General features: G+C 46.0%; 1 pseudogene across 1 annotated transcript; it reads left to right on the top strand.

Annotated features, from left to right (window-relative positions):
- The first annotated feature begins 946 nt into the window (after positions 1-946).
- LOC308233703 (L-lactate dehydrogenase A chain-like) lies at positions 947-17,466 on the top strand (annotated as a pseudogene). Its single transcript has 5 exons — positions 947-964; positions 2,805-2,888; positions 15,906-16,147; positions 16,521-16,790; positions 17,057-17,466. The product of its transcript is annotated as an L-lactate dehydrogenase A chain-like (transcript).
- The last annotated feature ends 5,479 nt before the right edge of the window (positions 17,467-22,945 follow it).

The raw sequence follows: 22,945 nt of genomic DNA on the forward strand, positions 1-22,945 counted from the left end.
TAACTAGACTATTGAATGGACAAAGAGAGGGAGAGCAAGGTCATGTGGAGGATCACCAACGAACCATACATATGAGCAAGGCCTTCTAGTCCTTCCAGCATAGCCAAACTGACCTGCTGAACGCAACCCAGGTAGTGTCCCAGCCAATGCCATGTGGTACAAATTATTCAGCTAAACACAGACCAAATGGCAGAACCAAGAAAAATAGTACAGCACTATTGTTTCAAGCTGCTAAGTTTGGGGGTAGTTTGTTGTCACATAGCAGTAACAGCAACAATTAAAGTGTGGTCTCTGTAGTCAACACCCTAAAATAGACAGACCTTGGGGGTGATAACATAACCAAGGAGCTGACGGTCTAAAGGGAGATATCACACACATGTATATAAAAGTACGTTTATATGGGCTATTGGAGCCAGGGATGGTATTTTAAGTTTAACATTGCAGAGGTTGTTGAGGAGCTTCACAGGGACTTCATACTGCTTGGAACTAGGGCCTTCTCAGCCCCAGGGCTGCCAGTGAAGCTCTCTCTGCTGCTTTACAGCAGGTCCCAGGGGTGCCCACTTGGCCTTTGAGTGGCAGCCTCCACCTATTGGATACTTTAAGGACCTTTCTTCCCCACCAGAGCCTGATGAGGAGGGAGGCAGCTGCTTCAGCTATCTCTCCTGGCACCCCTCAAAAGCAGTTCCACAGGCCTAACTGCTGTTCCCAACAGCAGCACAGACAGGAGGAAAACGAGTTGCAAATATGGGGAAATAACACAGATACTGGAGTCTTACCAAGTTTTTATTCTCCACTGGGCCAGACTTCCTGATAAATCCCAAAATGTAGTAAATAAGAGCATGTGTGAGCTTATAACCTCTACCTTCATTTTCAAGGATGATGTTCACCTCCCCACTCCTCTTCTTACTCTGTCTCTATCAAGGGTCCTGGGCCATTTTTTGCCATCATGGTTTCACTGCTGAAGGTGACGTCCAGGCACCCCTTTGTCTCAAATTAGTCATTTGCATCTCTGTGGTCTTCATGCCTGGGTGACACCCGAATGATTAGGCATTTGCCCCTTGTGGGCTCAGAGTCCCTCATTTACATTTCCCCACAATAGGGAATGACAGGCTGTTGAAATATGGTTGCCAAATAGCTAGTAACTGAGCCAGAAAGCCAACCCTTTGAGGTTCAGACTTGGAGCATTTCTAAGAGCTCTAACCTAGTAGGCATCAGTAGGCATCAGCACTGCGGACCAACGTTGAAAGTAGAGGCAGAGTGAGGAAACTAAGCAACTCAATCTTGCAGAGTGCTGACGTTTTGCTGGCCACTTCTCACCCAGAGCTTCATCAATAACCTAGGGAGAAAGGAGCTGGTAGTTAAAACCAAACCTACAAAGCAGAGTCACTGTTTAGATTCTACACAGTCAGTGCATAAGACAAAAAACACATATGGTCACAATTATACTTCAACTTCCTTTAATTCCTGTAAATAGAGCATACATTGTTGTGTGTTTACAACTCTGGGCAATAATTCTTACAACCATTGGAAGTTGAAGACCGTTGAGTTACAATGAAAAAGAGGAGAGGAGATAAAGTCTATGTGTATGTGTAGTCTGTGTTCAAAGCACTTTACCTTTAAGATAACTGTGAAATCCCAAGCCACAGTTTTTGTGTGTGTTTTTCAAACATCTCTAGTATGGCATGGGAGACACAGAGAATAGCAATAAAAAAATCAACGCTCATGAAAGTGAGACAACTGTTCTATATCTGACATGTATTAGCTCATTCAGTTTTTACTAAGATAGGAATCATCCCTATGTACAGAAGAGGAACTAAGATTGTGGAAATTATCTAAGGTTTCTTATTAGAATGTGGCAGTGCTCTCAGGAGGAGGTGCTAAATGAGTTACTTGTGAAAGAAATGTAGGATTTAAATAAGGAACGGAGAGATAGATGGGGAGGGATAGAAGGCACTGTGTAAGCAAAGGAATAGAGGATGGAAAATAACAGGACAGATATAGGGAATATTCTTTAGTGGCTGGAGCAAAAGGTGAGTGAGATCTGGCACCAGAACCTAAGACTGGATAACAAGGTGTAATGGTTAATTTTATGTGTCAGCTTGGCTGGGCATGGGTACACAGATATTGGGTCAACATTTTTCTGGGTGTTTCTGTGAGAGTGTTTTTGGATGAGATTAATATTTAAATCGGTGAACCTTGAGTAAAGCAGATTGCCCTCCCTAACATGGTTGGGCCTCATCCTATCAGTTGAAGTCCTGAATAGAACAAAAAGACCAGCCTCCCCCAAGCAAGAGAGCCTGCCTTCAGATTTCGTCTGCAAGATCATCTCTTCCCTGTTCTACAGGCGCAGCCTTCAGACTGAAATTAGAGCATCAGCTCCCCTAGATCTAGCCTGCCAATCTACCCTGTGGATATTGGACTGGACAGCCTTCACAATCACCAGTTCCTTATAACAAATCTGTTTCTCTCTATATACACAAGCTATTGCTTCTGCTTTTTTCGAGCCAAAGCATGGGAGAATCACAGAACTTGAGATCTGGAAAGAACCCTTAGCCCACCTTCCTCATTAGAACAATAGATGAGAAAGACAGCGTCTTAGAGAGTTTCAGTGGCTTGTGAAGGACACACAACCCTTATGTAGCAGAGATGGGGACTTGACTCAGAACTCCCCTTCCAATGTCTTTTTCGCTGCAGCATGGTATCTCCTTTGGGTCACACACAGGATGCAGGTGGGCTTGGTGAGGGGACAGAGCTCTCCTATGTGTTGCCCAACCATAGTCTTCACTTTCCTTCTCCAAACACAGTGTACTATTGGTGTTGGCTCCAAACAGCCAGTGGCCATGACACATGCCAAACTGTCGCTATCCTGTACTGTCAAGCATCTTAAGGTAGGCTATACCCACGAGCAGGCCAGGAGCCAAGTGCAGCAAGCGGGTCCCATTCTTCTCAGCCTGACCAGCACTGACTGCTTCCTCTCCTGGCATGATTTTAGGATTTCCCATTCTCCTCCCTACTGCATTTCCTGCTTAAAGTAACTTTTTTCCTAGGTCAATTCATCTGCTCTCTGATTCAGGCAAAACTCGAGAGGCAGAGAAAAATGAAAACTGGTCAGTTATTTTGGAGTTATTTTGGCCTGTTGTTTCCACTACAGAGACACCAAATAATTACCTAATCCTGTACCTCACTCATTCTGCCCCGATCTCATGACCCTGAGTGTTTAAGTTGTTTTGCTTGCATTGTTTAAAGGATTCCTTAAGTTCAATTTGGCACCTCATTGATAGAAAACACAGGTATAGGCAGCAGTGTGGCCTTTGCATACTGACCACTCAGGACAAAAGTATGAGTTATCTCCTCTGCATCGTCCACAGCTTGCCCCCCATCTATGCTTCTATTCTACTTGTCTTCCTGGATGCAAATCATTTGCTTCAGTCATACAGGTCTCTTGGTTGTTCCCGGAACTTGCCTTGTGTTTTTCCACTTTGGAACCTTTGAACCTTTGCCCCCACCACCTGCCCTGATGGAATATCCTCTGATTCGGCCTAGCCAAACCAGATTCATTTCACCTGTATTCAACACCAACTGCAGGTCGGCACTGGGCCAGCACTTTCACATGTGTTATCTCATCCTGCAAGGCCCAGCATAAATTTCTTCTTATCTGTGAAGCTTCTGTGGCTATCCCAACTGGAAGTGGTCACTTCCTTCTTTCTCTTACACTTATTGTCTGTACTACTCATTTGGCGCTGAATACATCCTAATACTTTATAATTAATCATTCACTCACTCATTCATTTATTTAAACAAGTATTTACTGAGTGACTATTATTTTCCGGACACCATGGTAGGTGCTGGAGGTATAGAGATGAGCAAGGGATAGACCTGAGATTTGTGGTTCAAGATCACTCTGGCTATAACAAGAATGGATCAAACCAGGGAGAGTTTTGCGTTAGGGAGCTGTAAGGAGGCTGTGGCAGAAAGCAGAGGCAGGAGATAAGAGGGCAGTAGCACCTGCCCCAGGAATGAGGAGACTACATTTGAGAAATACTTAGGTGATACTAAGAGCCCAGAGAGGGAGCCATGCAAGGCTGAGTTCACACCTTCACTCTATCAGCCAGTTGTGTGATCTTAGGCAAATAATTTAAATTATCTTAGTCTCATCTCCTTTCTCTATAAAACGAGGATAATATTAGCCACCGAATTGGTCGGTTCCAGGATTATGTGAAATAGTGAGTGAAAACCTGTAGGCATATACCTAGCACCTAGGGAGCACTCACGGTGATTGATGTAGGCATCACTGATGTTGGTGTCTACTTTTGTCTGTCCCCTTCATTCATCTGTGAGATCCCTGAAAGCAGAGACTGCTTTACTCATATTTTACCCTCATCTTCTACCCCAGTGCCTGGCACATAGTATATCCTCAATCAATGTTCATTGAACAAATTTACAGTTACAATTCAGAGCCCAGCAAATTCTTTAAGATTCACTGCCTAACCCAGGATACAAATTTGACTAAATCAAAGGAACAGAGATTATTTTAATTATTTTAACACAAGGTAGAACATAGGGTTCTCTAAAGCTTGATCCTGTATGTTTTTAACCATCGTTTCTCGACTCTCTCTGTTCCCCTCTCCTCTTCTCTGCTCTCCTCTTCATGTCTCTTCTCATCCCTTTCTAGAACTTGGTCCAGACCAGGCGTCCTCAAACTACGGCCCACGGGCCACATGCATCCCGCCAAGGACATTTATCCGGCCCGCCGGGTGCCGCTGCCTGTCCTGCTTAGCAGCTGACTCATCCCAGGCCCGCAGTGCGCATAGAAATTTGTTCATAGTTTTTTTTAAAACTATAGTCCGGCCCTCCAACGGTCTGAGGGACAGTGAACTGGCCCCCTGTTTAAAAAGTTTGAAGACCCCTGGTCCAGACAATCTCATTCACTCACATGACTTAAATCTACATGCTGATTGCTTTCTGAATGTATGTCTCCAATCCTGACCTCTCTTCTGAACTCCAGGTCAGTAAATTTAATTGCCTACTGGACATCTCTACTTTCAATATTATGTCTAAAATTATACCTCAGACATTTTCACTTTCACCTGCTATTCTTCCCACATGGCTCTTCTCATTGGGTGGAACTATCATCCAGTCAGATGTCCAAGCCATTAACCTGGGAGTAATCTTTAACACCTTCTCTCTCAGTCTCCATATCCAATAAAATGCCAGACCTCCAAAGCAGATCTATGATCTCTTACCATCCCTACTGCCACCACCATCTCTCACCTAGAGATAGGACAATCTCCTCTTGGTAGCCACACTTGTAGTCATGCTTCTGTTTTTACATAGCAGCCAGAGGAATAGTTAAAATTACATAGCAGACCACATTACTTTATTTAGAAGTCTTTAATAGTTTCTATTGTACTTGGTAAAATTTTCAAAATGCTTACCATGACCTCACAGTCCTCTGTGAAAAGCCACGGCCAGCATGGCTTTCGGGTTCAAAAGCTTGGAGAAAGAGCTGATGCACAAATTAAAACACAAGACAAGAAATATAGATTTGGAATTATGGGGGGAAGCCAGGGAAAGCTTAACTGTAGTAGTCAAGTTCCACTGAGTCTCTGTTCCCAGCTGCTTTTATTTACTAGAATACACAATTGCCTTTTAGGAATGCAAACAGACATATCAATGGTAATGTTTAGTAAACAGTAAGATTATCAGGTTTGGGGGAGTTTGCTTTAGGCCATTGAGTCAGCAGTAGGTAATAAAATGAAATATTCACCCTGTGAATATCAAAGGAGCCCAGGTCAGCCTTCTGACGACTTCTCGCATTTATATTAATTACGGTTGATCTTGGTTTCCAGCAGTCCTCTATGATTGAACTTTCTACTACCTTCACTTCCTCTGCTTCCTCACCATCTCCTTTTAGTTCTTCAAATACCCCAGCATTCTCTGGCCTTGTGGGCTTCATATCTATTGTTTTTCTTTTAAAAAAATATTTTAAAATACATTTTTATTTATTTCAGAGAGGAAGGGAGAGGGAGAGAGAAAGAGAAACATCAATGATGAGAGAGAATCATTGATTGGCTGCCTCCTGCATGCCCCCCACTGGGGATCAAGCCCACAACCCAGGCATGTGCCCTTGATCGGAATCGAATCTGGGACCTTTCAGTCTGCAGGCCGATGCTCTATCTGCTGAGCCAAACCGACCAGGGCATATCTATTGTTTTTCATGAAAGGCTCTTACCTCCACTCTTCACTTAGATAAAAGACAATTTCAACTGATCCATCACATCTCAGTTTAAGTGTTTATTCTTCAAAGGGGCCTTTCCTGGTCTCTCCTTCTAAACTAGAGCTGCCTTTAAAGCACACATAGTAATTCTTTAATCCCTTAGAGTACTTACCACAATTTGCAAATGTATCCTTATTTTTGGGTATTTATTTGACACCCATCTCTACCCCAACACCTTTGTGCTCACACACGCACACTCTGTTATCCACACCTGATTCTCTGGGACCCAGTGCAGAGCCTGGTGATAGAACATGTAGATTTCTGTTGAATGAATGTGATAAAGGCTGTGAGAAAGAGACAGACCAGGTGCTAGGAGAGTTCAAAGGAGGAGGGATGACCTCTGAAAGGTGGTGCAGAGAAGGCTTCAAGGAAGATGAGACATTTGGTGGAAGCTTTGAAAAATGGGTGGGATGGAACCAGCCAAGGTGAATGAACCTGCAGGAGTGGATGGAGGGAAGGGCCAGGTGGATGGACAACCTCACTGAACAAACCCAGATGGTGCCTGAGAAATGATGAGTAACTGGGTTGTCTGGAATATAGGGCTTGGGAAGGGAAGTAGGGCTAGAAAGAGAATGACAAAAGCTGGACCTATTCTTAAATCCCCAGGAGGTGCTGATGAGGGCCTAGGCTTCCCCTGGACCAGGTGGCCCTTCTCCTCCTGGAGTGCAGGTACCTGGAATACTTCACAAACATGTTCCCTTTAATTAGCTCTCACTCAGGAGGTAGGGGCAATAGGGCCCAACATCTTTCAGCTCCTGCTGCTTCCTGCCTCACCACAGCCCTGGGCACCTGGCTGGTAGGCTTCAGCCAATTCCTATTTACAGTGGAAATTGAATGTTGCTTACGTTAATTGTGTAATATAGTTCCACATTAAGAAACTTGGGACTTGGGACAATTTATAGGGGGAAAATTAGGACAGTATTCAAACAATTCTTCCACAGGCATTTGACTCATTTTGTATTATGTCCATCCAGGTGTGGACCCTCACCATTGAGGCCTCTAAAAAAATTATTTCAGCTACACACATGAGTTTCTGAGCTTATTGAAAATACACACCTGGCTTCTTTCTTCAAGAGATTACAATTTTGTTTTTTAATTTTTTTTTATTGATTTCAGAGAGGAAGGGAAAAGGAGAGATAGAAACATTGATCGGCTGCCTCCTGCACACCCCCCATTGGGGATCGAGCCCAAAACCCAGGCATGTGCCCTGACCAGGAATCAAACCAGCAACCTCTTGGTTCCTGGATGGACGCTCAACCACAAAGCCACACCTGGCCGGAAGAGATTACAGTTTTAAAAAGGCATTAAGTGCTTTACCATTCACCCTGTTAGGTGCTTTCCACTGAGTCACCTCATTTAGTCTTTATACTCACCCCACCAGGGAAGCACTAAGATTTATCTTCTAGATAAGGTAACCAAGCTCAGAGGGATGAAGTAACTTGTCCAAAGTCACACAGCTTGTAGGCATGAAGCCTGCATTTACATTGATGTCTGTCTGGCTTATATCCTGTGTTCTCAGATATTTATGCTATTCAGCTTTTCAAAGACAAGGCATATTGACTGGGTTTGGGGGAGCCATCATGATTACTTTTTAAATAGCATCTTTACTTTAAAATAATGACAGGTTCACAGAAAGTTGCAAAAATATTATACCCTTGCATAACTGTAATAGAATATCAAAATCAGGAAATTAATCCAATTCAGAGTTTATTCAAATTCCACTAGTTTTACCACCAGGATTACTTTTTAAGTTAAATCAAGTTTCCAGGGGGCGAGGAGTCGGGTTGGGGGAATATAACAACAACTTTCTGAAAAGTCTTTTGGAGCCTCTTCTCCCGTGGACACTTGAAGACCTGGGCTTCCTGAAACAGTGGGTCTGAAGAAGGGATAAATGATAGACACAGAGAGATCCACTTCTGCTGTATGGCCCCGAGGAAATGCTATATTGCCCAGGGACCCCACTGGAACCTGCTGCTTTCACAGGGAAAGGACACCCAGCAGGGAAACCTAGGTGGACCTGCTGAGACTGTCTGAGTCTGGTTGTTTGGAGGCCTCTAAAACCCTTGGGGCCACCTAAGACCTGGCTCAGCCAAAATGCCTCTTTGTCCCTATTGTCTGTCTCCTGGCAGCTGATGATAAGTGATAAGCATGAGAGATAAAAACACGGTTGGGGCTGTGAACCAGCCTGAATCACTGGCAGCCAACCAGGCCACTTTTTATCTGGAAAAACTCCCCCCAGGACAGCCCCTGCGAGTGTTTGGGAACCTGGTGGGAACAATGGCGGGAAATGGAGGCCCAAGCTTGGGCTTTAGGGCTCTGCCACCCACACTCCTTCGCACTGTTATTCCTGGCGAAAACCGAGATTGTCTTTCGTTCAGACAGACTCTGTGGGAAGAGGTGCAAATGAGGTTTGGAAATTAAAAGGAAGTAGTTTGATGACAAGGGAAATTAGTTTTTTTTTTCGCAAGCTTTAGAGATTTCTTTGTAAGTGATTCTGAACATTGCTGCTCTGGATACATAATGACTGTCATCCTAGTAACTGTGATAGCTCCTTGGCCACCAGGCCAAGTATTGAAGCCACTTGGGGGTTAATTTCCTTGTCAAACTGCTTCACAACTGAATTTTAGAGACCCTGGAATAAATGAGAAGTCAGGCCTTACATTACGCAACTCCTTCGGTGTGGCCAGGAGGGCAGTTGGGCTCTGGCCCCTGCCCATCTCTCCAGGTAAATCTAGCTACTCACCTTTAACGTGAGACAAGGACATCTGGTTCCAGCCGTGGGCAAACTACGGCCCGCGGGCCGGATCCGGCTGTTCTATCCGGTTCTCTTGCTCTCCCCTCCACTCCTTTACTTTGAATTTATATTAGTTCACACAAACACTCCATCCATGCTTTTGTTCCGGCCCTCCGGTCCAATTTAAGAACCCACTGTGGCCCTCGAGTCAAAAAGTTTGCCCACCCCTGGTTAGACTGCTGTGGCGTGTTCTTAGTGGACTAATATTGGTTTCTAGAGATGACTGTTTTACCAAATGCTCAAAGCTCTCTGTTATAGTTGCATTCCTCCCAGACTCAAAAATCCCAACCCTCAGTGCCTAGAATGTGACCTTACCTGGAAATAGGGTCATTGCAGATACAATTGGTTAAGATGAGGTCATACTGGAGTAGAAAGGACCCTGATCCAATATGACTGGGATCCTTATAAAAAGAAGACATTTGGACACACACATGCACACCCAGAGAACATCATGTGAAGATAAAGGCAAAGGTAGGGGTGATACTTCTCAAGGGATGTTAAAGCTGCCTGCAAACCATCAGAAGCTTGGAGAGAGGCCTGGAGCAGATTCTCCCTACAGCCCCCAGAAGGAACCAACCTGCTGACACCTTGATCTCAGACTTCTAGCCCCCAAAACTGTGAGGCAGTAAATTTCTGTTGTTTAAGCCACCCAGTTTGTGGTACTTGGTTACAGGAGCCCTAGCAAGCTCACAAACTGTCTTAAAAATGTTGTTTCAGAGTCTTTGTCAGAGTTGATTTCAAGGTCACTCACTGATCCATGCTCTGTGAAATTCACCTTTTTCCACTTTTAATTTTGGAAGAGATATTACCATATTTATTATCCTGTCACTTCTTCCATTCTCAATAATGCCTATAAGCAAAGACCAAAGGAAACCATGACGTAGTGGAAAGTGATTGTTGTTAAATTAGAACCAGTCCCCTCTTTCTTAAAAAAAGAAAAAAAGGAGAAGTACTAAAAATTTAGCTGTGCCCAACTCAGGAGATATTTTCTATTGGCTCTTAGCCCAAATGGATTTGGAAACAGGTGGTGGCAAAGTACTACTGTGTTCTCAGCGGGCACATTACACCTGCATTGGGCATAAATGGCTCCTTGGTTCTCAGATGCACAGAAAGGGCAGAGTCACTCTAGAAACCCCAAGGAACAACTGTTGCTGGCAGAAAGATGACCTAAGAAAATGAAGGAAACAGCATAAATATGATCCACAGCCCTGCTGGAGAGAGGGGTTCTTTCACTGCATCCAACCCAACAGCGCCCTTCAGACAGAGACAACCGGGACATCTGGGCTCCAGTGGGCCTTAGCAGGATCCCTATGACCGATGGAACCCAGTAGACTTGTCTCCCTGAACAAGGGGTACTGGCCCTTCTACCTCAGCCCCAAACCCTACTTGTTCTGGAGTGCTGGCTACTGTAGACATGGGCCTGTTCATCTTGAATTTGCAGCTTGAAACCCATAGTACTTTCTCTCCTGCCTTGAGATCCTCTTGGGCCTCCTCTTGGAATGTAGGTTGGGCTTGGGCAGTTGGCTACAAGGGTCAGGAGAGGGGAGGGAAGACCATTCTTCTTTCTCCTGTTTCCCAGTATTCCCTCAGTCTGACACAGCCTTGCTTGGTCTTTGCCAGATCCTCTGCTTTCCCTGCCTAAAGGTTAGTGGTTTTGTTACAGGTGTGAGGAAAGACACGAGGGTGTGGGGTAGACCTGGGGGCTTTTCTATGAAGCTGGGCCTGTCCATTCCTCCCAGCAGTGCCTGGATTTAGAAGATCAGAGCTGCGACCTTTGAGGAGCCAGCCAGAACCTTCCTTCCCTTAATTGGGCAACCTCTACTTCTCACTGCAGTTGCCCTGACTTAGCTTATCATTGCCTGACCCTCAGCTGACCCATTTTCTAAAGGATGCTGGAGACAGAAGACGGGGAGGATGCAAGGCGGTAGGGCGGGCCTGATGCTGAGTGCTCATCCAAGTGGAGACCTGGCCTCCATAAATGGCACCACCCCTTTGGGCTGGATTCACTCATTGGCCCAACAGGGACCAGCTTGGAGGCACCCAGAATCCCTCTCTGTCTGGTTTCACACCCGCTCCACCTTCCCCATAGTCCCCTGACTTTCAGTCTCTCTCCTGCCTGGCCACAGACCTGTGTACCCAAGAAGAGGGTTAGGTCTTTCAGACTAGAATATTGACAAAACAAATCTTTTCTACTTGCTAATATTGATTGCCTTTCCTAGCTCAGCTCAGGTAACTTGTTATGCCAACAAAGTCTGTTTGTTTTAAACTGTCTCACAAGGAAACCCAGGCAGACGTGAGAAGGCAAGAAAACCCTGTCCTGCCAGAGGCAGAGCAGAGAAGAAAATCCCCAGCCCGGCTGCACACTCTGAAGGAGAGAGGAACGGGCTAGGGATCTGGGTGGACACACTCTAGCGGCTGTGGCTGGGCCTTCCTGCACAGGAGCATGAAGAGTTAAGGAATTGCATTTGGACAAGCACTGCAGCCTGAAACCCAAGCTCCTGAGGTCTCTTTCAGAGTCCAGGGCCAGCGAAGTGTCTATTGTCAACAAATGCCATCAGCGGACCAATAGCAAGCCAGAGTATGGTTCTGAGATAAGGGCCTCTGGATGTCACCAGGCAACAGGCACAAAGAAGGCTGGATGGACCGCCCAGCAGCCGATTATACCACCCCACATCCCCCGCCACCCCCTGCCCTGTCGCTCACACACCAGTGAGCCAGGTGGGAGAGCTGTTTGGCCCCAAATTCCCTCAATATCAAATTACTATCAGTTTCTGGATTTGAGGGGAAAGGAGGTGGTGTGGAAAGGCTTTATTTGGAAATTTCAGTACAGTTTAGTTTACTGCGAAGCTGGGCTGATGGCAAAGGTGAAATTTTTCAAGTAAAAAGGAAATGTTGCCACAAACTATAGCAAGACTCATATGCCTCTCCTGTTCCTGCTCTTGCAAGTCAAGAGATAGGCAAGGCGCTAGGATCCCTCACCCCTGACCTCAGCGGGGGGGGGGGGGGGGGGGGGGGGGGAGAGCCTTTGACAAATTTACTAAATTAGTCTCCAGAGCAGCAATTTTCAACCTTCTTCATCTCATGGCACACATAAGCTACTTACTAAAATTCTTCGGCACACACAAAAATATATACACTGAGTGGCCAGATTATTATGATCTCTCAATGCATAATAATCTGGCCACTCAGTGTATATCCTATATAATAAAAGGCTAATATGCAAACTGTCCCCTCGACCAGGAGTTCGACCAGCAGGCAGGCCAGCCAACCACCCATGTCCCCTCCCCCTGGCCAGGCTGGCCAGACCCCACCCATGCACGAATTCATGCACCAGGCCTCTAATATATATATATTGAATGGCCAGATTATTATGCATTCAGAGATCATAATAATCTGACCACTCAGTGTATATTTTTTGCTGATCTAACAAAAAAGGTATAATTTTTATTAATTCATGCCTGATAGCTATTATTGTGTTGGCTGTTATCATTTTTTTTTTATTTGACAACCTAAGAGAAAAGAAGTCAGTGCCCTTGACTAAATAGTCAGGATATGCATGTTTTAAAAAGTCTTGCAGCACACTGGTGGAAAATCCCTGCTCTAGGTGAATGTAAGGTGAAAACTAAGGATGCTTGTTTCTCCTTCCTACGGAGTATACTCCCTTCATGTCACAGAGCCAGAGTAATGAGCCATGCAGAGTTGAACAGACATTTTTACTTTATCAGGCACTGATTCATCCAACACTTAGAGCTATGGCAGAGGCAAAGATGAATTGGAGATGCAAAGATGAATTCGTCATTTTTCCCACATAGTATGACTTTTCCCAAAGGTTCACCATCTTATTTACCCTACATGCTGAAGACTCTCAAACCTATACTCCCAGCCCAGCTCATACCTTCCTTCTCCTAAATATCAGCACAATATATCATATAGTTTTCTATACACCTTCTTGTGGATTTTTCACACGGCCAATAAATGAAACATGCCCCAAGCTCAAGGCTTCATCTCTCTATCACCAAACTTGGCCCACCACATGAGCTCTTTGTCTTAGTGAATAATACCCCTCCCAATCTGGGTTGAATTATGTCCCCCCAAAATTGATATATTGATGTCCTCATTCCCAGTACCTCACAATGTCACCTTATTTAGAAACTAGATGCCCGATGCACGAAATTCATGCAAGAGTAGGCCCTCGCAGCCCTGGCTGCCTTGTAGCCCTGCAGCCCCATGGCCCCGCCCCCCACCCACTGGTCATTCTAGAAGGTCATTCCGGAAGGTCGTTCCAGAAGGCTGTCCTGCTGTCCTGTCTAATTAGCATATTAGCTCTTTATTATATAGGATAGGGTTGTTGCAGATGTAATTAACTAAGATGATGAATAGAGTAGGCCTATTCCAATGATTTATGTCTTTATAAATAGGGAAAATTTGGACACAGACACAAGAAGAATGCCATGTGAAAGGGACATAGAGAACAGACAGCCATCTACAAGCCAAGAAACTCCTGAGGCTGCCAGAAACCAGGAGAGAGGCATGAAACAGGTCCTCCCTAAAACCATTAGATGGTGCATGGCACCACCAACCCTTTGATTTCAGACTTCTGCCCTCCAAAACTATGCGGCAGTAAGTTCTCTTGTTCTAAGACAGTGGTCGGCAAACTGTGGCTCGCGAGCCACATGCGGCTCGTGAGCTGCGGTTTGCCGCTCTGTTGACTAATGAGTTTGCCGACCACTGTTCTAAGCCACCCAGGTTGTGACACTTGTTGCAGCAGCCCTAGGAAACTAACACAACCCCACTAAACATTGTCCAAGAAAGGAGCCAGGGAACTTCCATTGAGTCCTTTCCTCCTTCATCACTTCTACCCTCCACTTGTCCTATAAACCACCAAACCAACCATTCCACCTGTGAGACACCTCTGCCAACAATGCATTTGTCTTCATTCTTGCTGCTACCCCTTGGAGCAGGCCACTATCATTTCACCAGAATCCTTCCTAACTTCTCTCCCTGCCTTTAATAGCATTTCCTTCCTCTCTGTTCCTCGAATTGCATCCAGAATCATCTTTCAACATGCAAATCTGAGATACTTCTTTCTTGCTCTTAGGATGAAGTTTAGTCTTCCTATAGGGCTCACCACATGAGCTCTTTGTTAAGGCACACAATAACACAGCCTCTGGTCTCCTCTCTGTCCCTATTTCTTGCCAGTGTTATTCTCTAGCAATAATGAGCTTCTTTCTCTTCCTTAAATGTACCACTTTCTATCTGGCTGCCAGTATTTATATATGTCTTTTTTAAAAAATACTTTTATTGATTTCAGAGAGGAAGGGAGAGGGAGAAAGAGATAGAAACATCAATGATGAGAGAGAATCATTGATTGGCTGCCTCCTTCACCACCACCCCCGCCCCCACCCTCCACTGGGGATGGAACCCACAATCCAGGCATGTGCCCTGACCTGGAATCAAACCCGGTTCTTAGGTTGATGCTCAACCACTAAGCAACACCAGCCAGGCTTTACAGGATTTTTTACTTATCAAATTGTATTGTGACTGCCTCTTTATCTATTAGCATCCCACTCATATGGTAAACTTCTAGAGGGAAGTAATCCCATCCATCTTGTTCATGGGTGTGTCTGTAGTGCTTGGCATGATGCCTGTGACACAGTAGGTGCCCAACAATTATTTGCTTATTGACTGACCAACTGACAAACTGACTGAAATACAATTCCTATCTACAATGAGCTCAGTCTCAAGAGGAGACAGCAGTGTGGACAAAAAAGTTCAGCAACACAGAAATAGGTCTCAGTCTGACTCAGCTTGAGGCCGGGGGTAGGGGAGGGGGAACATTCCACAGAGGCAATGGTGTTTAAGCTGGGCCTTAAAAGATGAGTAGGAATTGGCCACAGCAGAGAAGGGGCAGAGTAAGGAAACTCATTTTAAGCAAAGCTCCTTGTCATGGGTCAAGGAGCAGAGTATGTATGAGAAATGGTGGGAATACATGGTGTGCCCAGAGTATGATGTGCAGATAGTTGGCTGATGTGGGCTGGGGTCAGACTGTGAATTCTCCAAAGAACTTATTTTTGCATATAAACCTCGGTGACTTTTCCCGAACATCAAACAGCAAAAAGCAAGTTTATGATCCCTTTTTACAGTCAGGAAAGGGAAGACACACAGTCCAGAAGGCTTTTCTGTTGCTCAGGATGGTGCCTGAATATCCATTTGCTCCTGGGGTTGAGACTTGTTACCTCTTCAGGGCCACCAGCTAAGCACCTACATTTCTGCTGAGGCTGAACATCTGGATGAAAACAACTGCACTCCCCCTCCTCTTGCCCCAAACCCTGACAATTCTCAAGAGAAACTGGTTGAGTGAGTGGTTATCTAATTCTGTTCCAGGGTTCTCCAGGGAAGGCTTTCTCTGGTTACTCTTTATCATTCTGAAATCTCTCCAGCCCTAACTTAATTCATTCCTCTTGTTAGTCTTTTCAGACATAAGGAATAATTTGTCTATATCCCCTGCATAAAATCACTGCCTATACTCCAAGGCAAGAATTTAACCACCCATTTGCCTTCTCCAAAGAAAACAAATTTGATTCCTTAACTGTTTTCTTAATGAATCCATTCTCTCTCCCACAACCTTAACTTCTTAAGGCCATTTTAATCTCTCTCTCTTTCCCTGAACCCTCTGGTCCAAATGCATGGACTAGAACTGAAGAGGAAATGTAAAACTAAAATAGTCTTTCTTAAGATAGGTGAGGACTGGAGCAGCTGCCACCAAGTCCAGATCCAAGGCCATGTACCACCAATGCCTGCCTGCCATCCTCTCTGATTCCTTTTGATTCTAAGTCCTGTATAGCAATTTTAAAGGATCAGCTTATTGTGAATCTCCTTAAGGAAAAACAAAGCCCCCCAAATAAAATTACAGTCGTTGGGGTTGGTGCTGTTGGCCTGGTCTGTGCAGCTAGTATGATAATGAAGGACTTGGCAGATGAACTTGTTCTTGTTGATGTCATGAAGGACAAATTGAAGGGAGAGATAACGGATGTCCAACAAGACAGCCTTTTCCTTAGAGCAGTGGTCGGCAAACTGTGGCTCGCGAGCCACGGTTTGTCGCTCTGTTAACTAATGAGTTTGCCGACCACTGACCTAGACTCTCGATTCCAATAATTACAGGCTGTTGTTGTTTCTTGTGATTAAGCCCCTATCCCAGTGGTCGGCAAACTCATTAGTCAACAGAGCAGCAAACCATGGCTCACGAGCCGCATGTGGCTCGCAAGCCGCAGTTTGCCGACCACTGCCTTAGAGTACCAAAAATTGACTGCAGCAAAGACTATAATGTAACTGTAAACTCCAAGCTGGTTATAATCACTGCTATGAACAAGAGAGAGAAAGCCGTCTTAATTTGGTTTAGTGTAACATGAGTATTTTTAAATTCATCATTCCTAATTTTGTAAAATACAGTCCCAGATGCAAATTGTTTATTGTTTCCAATCCAGTGGATATCTTGACTTATGTGGATTTAAAGATAAGTGGCTTTTCAAAAAAACCCATGTTATTAGAAGTGGTTGCAATCTGCATTCAGCCAGGTTCCATTACCTAATGGGGGAGAGGCCAGGCGTTCACCCATTACACTGTCATGGGTAATCCTTGGTGACTCTAGTGTCCCTGTGTGGAGTAGAGTGAATGTTGCTGGTATCTCCATAAAAAATCTGCATCCTGATGCCCTGGCTAGTTTTTCTCAGTAATTAGTGTGTCAGCCCATGGACCAAAGGGTCTTGGGTTTGATTCCCACTCAAGGGCACGTACCTGGGTTGCAGGTTCAATCTCTGGCCATGGTCAACAGGCAGCCAATCACAACCAATAGATGTGTCTCTCACATTGATGTTTCTCTCTCTCCCTCCTTCCTCCCTACCACTCTCTCTAAAAATCAATGGAAAAAATATATTTGGGTGAGGATTAACAACAACATGAAAAAAAGAATCTGCACCCTGATTTAGGGACTGATGCAGATAAGGAACAGTGGAAAGAAGTTCATAAACAGGTCATTGGCAGTGCTTATGAGGTGATCAAACTGAAAGACTACACATCCTGGGCCATTGGCCTATCTGTGGCAGGTTTGGCAGAAAGTATAAAGAAGAATCTTAGGCAGGTGCATCTAATTTCCACCATGATTAAGGGTCTCTATGGAATGAAATAAGTCTTTCTTAGTGTTCCTTTTATCCTGGGACAGAATGGAATCTCAGATGTTGTGAAGGTGACTCTGACACCTGAGGAAGAGGTTCATTTGAAGAAGAGTGCAGATACACTGTGGAGGATCCAGAAAGAGCTGCAACTTCACTGTCTAGGCTACAGCAGGATTTTAGTTGGAGATTGTGTGTATTGTCCTTTTTATCTGATGTGTGACTAAGAACATTAGTTTCCTAAAGATCAAGATAGTAATGGTTCATAAAACCCAGCATCTGCATCCTGATGCTGGATGGTCCTTATCTTGTGTAGTCCTAAACTGGTTAGTGTGAAATAGTTCCACCTCCTCAAAGGCACCGCTGCCAATGTTCCACACACTACAGTTGCCCTTCAAACTAGATGTATGTTCATTGTGTGTTATATAACTTATGGTTCCTTTACCCAACATGCCTAGTCCAACTTTTTTTTCTCCAATCAATCACATCCTGGGATCCAATGTATACATCCAATTCTGCATGTCTTGTACTTAACTGTTCCAGAGGATCTTATTCTGTGTACTATATTATCAGATTAGTGTACATTGCCATATAATGTAAAAAGAAAAGTCTACATATAAATAATGCAGCCAACTAAAGTGTCATACCAACTAAAATACCAAATAAACCTTAAACAGTGGGGGGAGAGGGAAGAGAGATGAGGGGTCCATCACAGAGCAAGGGCAGTCCCTTCAGTACAGGAATGCTCACATGGTCCAACACAATTCAAGACCAACACAGGAAAGCAGATGTCATCTCATTGGCTGGAGGAGGAGAGGACATCATCAATCAAAATACCTACTGATTTCACAGAGTGACAGTTGGTCTCAAAAGCCCCCTGGAGGAGACAGACATGGCCATCCTGAAGACTGCCGGTTTGCATAGTGAGAAGCCTGAGGAGGAGTGCACAGAGTAAAGGGAGCCTTCTGTCACCCCAGCCCTCTCTGGCCAGTGTTGTGTCAGAACATAGATGCATGAGTCTAAGCATAGGCATACATGCAGCTCAAGACCGAGGGACAGTGGTGGACATCGGTAGTCCAGAGCCACGATGTGATCCTTTGTGGTACAGGAGTGAGAGTACAAAATTCAGCATGTCAGTACTGTTCAGGCAGCTTAGTCTCAGGTGGAAGAAATACCATGCAATCCGGCAAAAGCTATTGGATAACCGGGCTGCTCTCCTGGATAGGGAACATCTTGTTGACCCCATACATGGGGTACAGGGTCAGACACAGACCCCACGAGGAGAAATAAGGGCAAGACCCATGCAGATCCCATCTGAGATTGGGAGACCTGGACAGCAACAGAGAAGCACTTAGAAATATTTAAGGGAGTCACTCGAAAGTATGTTTGTGTGTGTAGGGTGGTGAGGGGGACCTGGGCAGGGACCTCTCTTACCTGGGTCTAAGAAAAGTACTGGCTTGAATTCAGGTTGGCCTGACTTCAAACCACTAATCCTGACCACTATAAAATATTGAGAATCATACCAAACTTCTTTTTTATAACAAAGCCAAGAATTAAATCTTCAGATATCAGATACAGATATGGGCAGACCCACTGTATTGCCCCATTCCTCCTTGTCCTATCAAGTATTCAATCCCTGCCCTGCACCTACTCTTGACAACCTTGCCCTCTCAATAGGATCTACCTCCTTCATTCTTCTGACCTTCCTCTTTCTTCCTCACTCTGCTGTGTGTGAGACAGTCCCATAACTTGGAAGTTAGGCATGAGGCACTATTGCAGGGGTGGGCAAACTTTTTGACTCGAGGGTCACAATGGGTTCTTAAACTGGACCGGAGGGCCGGAACAAAAGCATGGATGGAGTGTTTGTGTGAACTAATATAAATTCAAAGTAAAGGAGCGGAGGGGAGAGCAAGAGAACCCTCCGCTCTTTCGGCTCCGCGGGCCGGATAGAACAGCCGAACAGGCTGGATCCGGCCCGCGGGCCGTAGTTTGCCTACGGCTGCACTATTGCTTCCTGGTAGCACAGGGCTGGAAGGGGGAGCATATCAGGCAGACTTTGTGGAGCAAGTCAGAGTCAGGCAGAGACTGACTCTGGGGCAAGGCAGGACCTGGAAGAACAAATTGAAGATTAGGGTGATTTATGTGTTCATTTCTAGCCGTCAGTGGTGAGGGAAAAGCCATGCCTTATATGTTCTCTTATCCCTTTATGCCTTGAACAATGCCTGTCACTGTGTGTGCGTGCACTGAATAAATGAAAAGATAAAAAGATGAATGACTGAAAGGCCCTGGCTTTGCCTGTTGAGATTGGCTCAGAATTTAGAACAAGCTTGACCTTGTAGTTAGAACCATCCGCAGATCCAGCTGTAAGGAGTAGAAGAAGCGGAAGAGGAGGTGGATCTGAGATTAAATGTCTCCTTCTCCCACGTCCCAGAAGAATTTCATTGCAGGTTCCACTCCTTCGGATAGTTGTGACTCAGTGCTGCCCTCGAGCAACCACCCTGGCCCCTCAACAACAACAGTGCTGCCCAGGGGCAACTCTGCCTCCCATCAGAGACACAAAAATCCCCGGGGTTTCCTTAGAATCTCATCCTTGCTGTCACATGAGTCACTTACGAACTTATGAAACATCCAGTGGGTCACTCTTATTTGTCAAAATAGTTCCCAAGGGAGTTCCACACCAACGATAGTCTCGTGCCCCCTGGTGAACCACTCCTGGGATCTATCAATTGCTGTTTGCAGTCACCCAAGAACCTTAGGTTTGAATAATTAGCAGCTCCCTGGGAATGCTTACCTTTGCAAAATACCGCATGCTCATTTGAGCATAAAGAGGCTTCTGATAGGAATATCAAAATCGCATTTGAATACCGGATAATTTATAGGTTTGTTCATACCCTTCACTAAGCTCTAGGTGACAGCTTGGCATGCGATTAACAAAACAAAACAAAACAAAACCTGGCCTCTGATCTGCTGAAGAGCACATTGAATAGTCCTATCTCACAGATGGGAGGTGACTCTTGGTGCTTTTCAGTGGGGAGCCATCATGTGGGAGAGAGTCAGTGGAGAGAAGGCCCTGGAAATATGAAGGCAGGTGCTGCCAGCTGTGCTGGGAAAACAAGGTTTAAAACCCAAGGCTGATGGGGATCAGACCCTGTAGCTGGGTGTGGGGGTGGCTAGGGCCTCACTCTATGAAGGCAGTTTCTCCTGGTTATAGGACTGCTGCTGTTGCTGTGCCCCTCCCATCCCACCCCTCCTCGGTGGTGCCGGCAGGCATACCTCAGGACGAACTGGCCATAGTGTAGGATTTGAGCCAATGATCAACACTACTTTTGTACCAAAATTCCAAACAGAATTCTAATGCTCAGGTCCCTCCAGGCTTCCTTTTACATTTAGAAACTTCTGTGTGCCATCTCTCTCACCCCAAGGTAATAAAACTCCATTGAAGTAATAATAATAATAATGGCTAATATTAATTGTTTCCTTAAGTATCAGAAATTACAGTGACCTTTCTAAAACACAAAGCTGATCATACCATTTTCTCACTCCTAGCCCTTCACTGATGCTTCACCACCCATGGGCTATGCCCACACTCTTCATCACATACATGTGTTCCATGATCTGCCTCAGCCTACCATTCTAGCTTTACTTCCTGTCAGTCTCCCCTCCCCATCCCATACAGCCTCTGGTCTAGCCACACCAGCCACCCGCCATTTCAGGAACAATCCTCCTCCTATCAGGCCCCTTTCCTCTCCCTCTGCTTTCAGGAAGGCTTTTTCTTCTTTGGCAAGTTTCTACTCAACCTTCACCATATAGCTCTGAAGTCACCTTCTCTATGGTGACCTCCCTCACTCTTCCAGGAGTTTCCTTTTCCATGCTCAGCTACCAGTTTGTTTTCATCTTTGTACAGTCCTAAGCAAATGACTGTTTCCATATCTGACTCCTTCTATAGGCCTTAACTCTCCAAGATAGAAACCGGTGGATACATCTTTGTGTAACCAGGGTGCTGGCATCTCCTTGTCATACAGCTCCAGAATGCACATGTGCTGTCTGCGCTCACCCTGAGCCCACCGAGTGCTCAATGCAGTAGCTCGAGAACCTGTGATCCACCTGGGAGCAATGCAGACTGTGTGGGAGCGGTGAAGGGTGACTCACAGGGCACACCCACCACAAACAACTGAAAACTGGTCATCAGTTGTCTTCCCATGAAATTTCCTCCTTGGCATGCTACAACCAGGGGCTTTTCTCTCTTCCCCTCCCCCAAAGAGTACCCCATTGGGTTGGCTCTTTTCTCCTCTATTTTTATGTATGCATATATAAATGTTTCTTTTATACGAATTGATTTTAAAAATGCAAACAGAACATAAAAGTGAAAACTAAAATTAAAGTACTGTATCTCTTTTACACCCAGTTTCACTTTCCAGAAATGACTGCTTTCTTTACACTGTTTCTATTTTGAGTTCTGGTGGTTACCACCTGAACTTTAACTTCTATACTTAGATCTTATTTATCCATTGTAGACAATATCTACTGACTCCTCAATGAGAAATATGGTGAAATCAGCATACTTAGTCCACCTCCCATTTTCTTTTTCCATTCCCTCTCTCCTTTTCTTGATCTTTGTGATAGTCTTAATCTGCGTTCTTCTAGTAATTATCCTATCTAATAAAAGAGTAATATGCAAATTGACCATCACTTCAAGACAAAGTTGGCCACTGCCATGTGGTCAAAGATGGCTGCCCCCATGTGGACACAAGATGTCTGCCACAAGATGGCTGGCAGGGGAGGGCAGTTGTGGGCAGTTGGGGGTGACCAGGCTGGCAGAGGAGGGCAGTTGGGGGAGATCAGGCCAGCATGGGAGGGCAGTTGGGAGGGACCCAGGCCTGCAGAGGAGGGCAGTTTGGGGGACCAGGCCTGCAGAGAAGGGCAGTTGGGGGGGACCAGGACTACAGGGGAGGGCAGTTGTGTACAATCAGGCAAGCAGGGAGGGCAGTTGGGGGTGACCAGGCCCGCAGGGGAGGGCGGTTGGGAGAGACCAGGGCAGCAGGGGAGAGCAGTTGGGGGGGGGGCAGGACTGCAGGGGAGGGAAATTGGGGGGGCAGGCCTGCAGGGGAGGGCAGTTGGGGGGAGAACCAGGCCTGCTGTGGAGGGCAATTGCGGGGTGACAGGCCTGCAGTGGAGGACAGTTGGGGGGGCCAGGCCTGCAGGGGGGGGGCATTTAGGTGGGACCAGGCCTGCATGGGAGGGCAGTTGTGGACAATCAGGCCAGCAGGGAGGGCAGTTGGGGGTGACCAGGCCAGCAGAGGAGGGCAGCTGGGGGAGACCAGGCCAGCAGGGGAGGGCAGTTGCGGGGTGGGGGGGGACCAGGACTGCCAGGGAGGGCAATTGTGGGCGATCAGGCCAGCAGGGAGGGCAGTTAGGGGGGACTGGACCAGCAGAGGAGGGCAGTTGGGGGATACCAGGCCTGCAGGGAGGGCAGTTGTGGGCAATCAGGCCAGCAGGGAGGGCAGTTGGGGGTGACTGGGCCAGCAGAGGAGGGTAGCTGGGGGAGACCAGGCCAGCAGGGGAGAGCAGTTGGGGGGGGGAGACCAGGCCTGCAGGGGAGGACAGTTGGGTGGGGGACCCAGGCCTGCAGGGGAGGGCAGTTGGGGCGGGACCAGGCCAGCAGGGGAGGGCAGTTAGGGGCGACCAGACTTGTAGGGGAGGACAGTT

Source organism: Plecotus auritus (genome assembly GCF_963455305.1).
Source record: "Plecotus auritus genome assembly, chromosome: 9".
NCBI classification, from domain to species: domain Eukaryota; kingdom Metazoa; phylum Chordata; class Mammalia; order Chiroptera; family Vespertilionidae; genus Plecotus; species Plecotus auritus.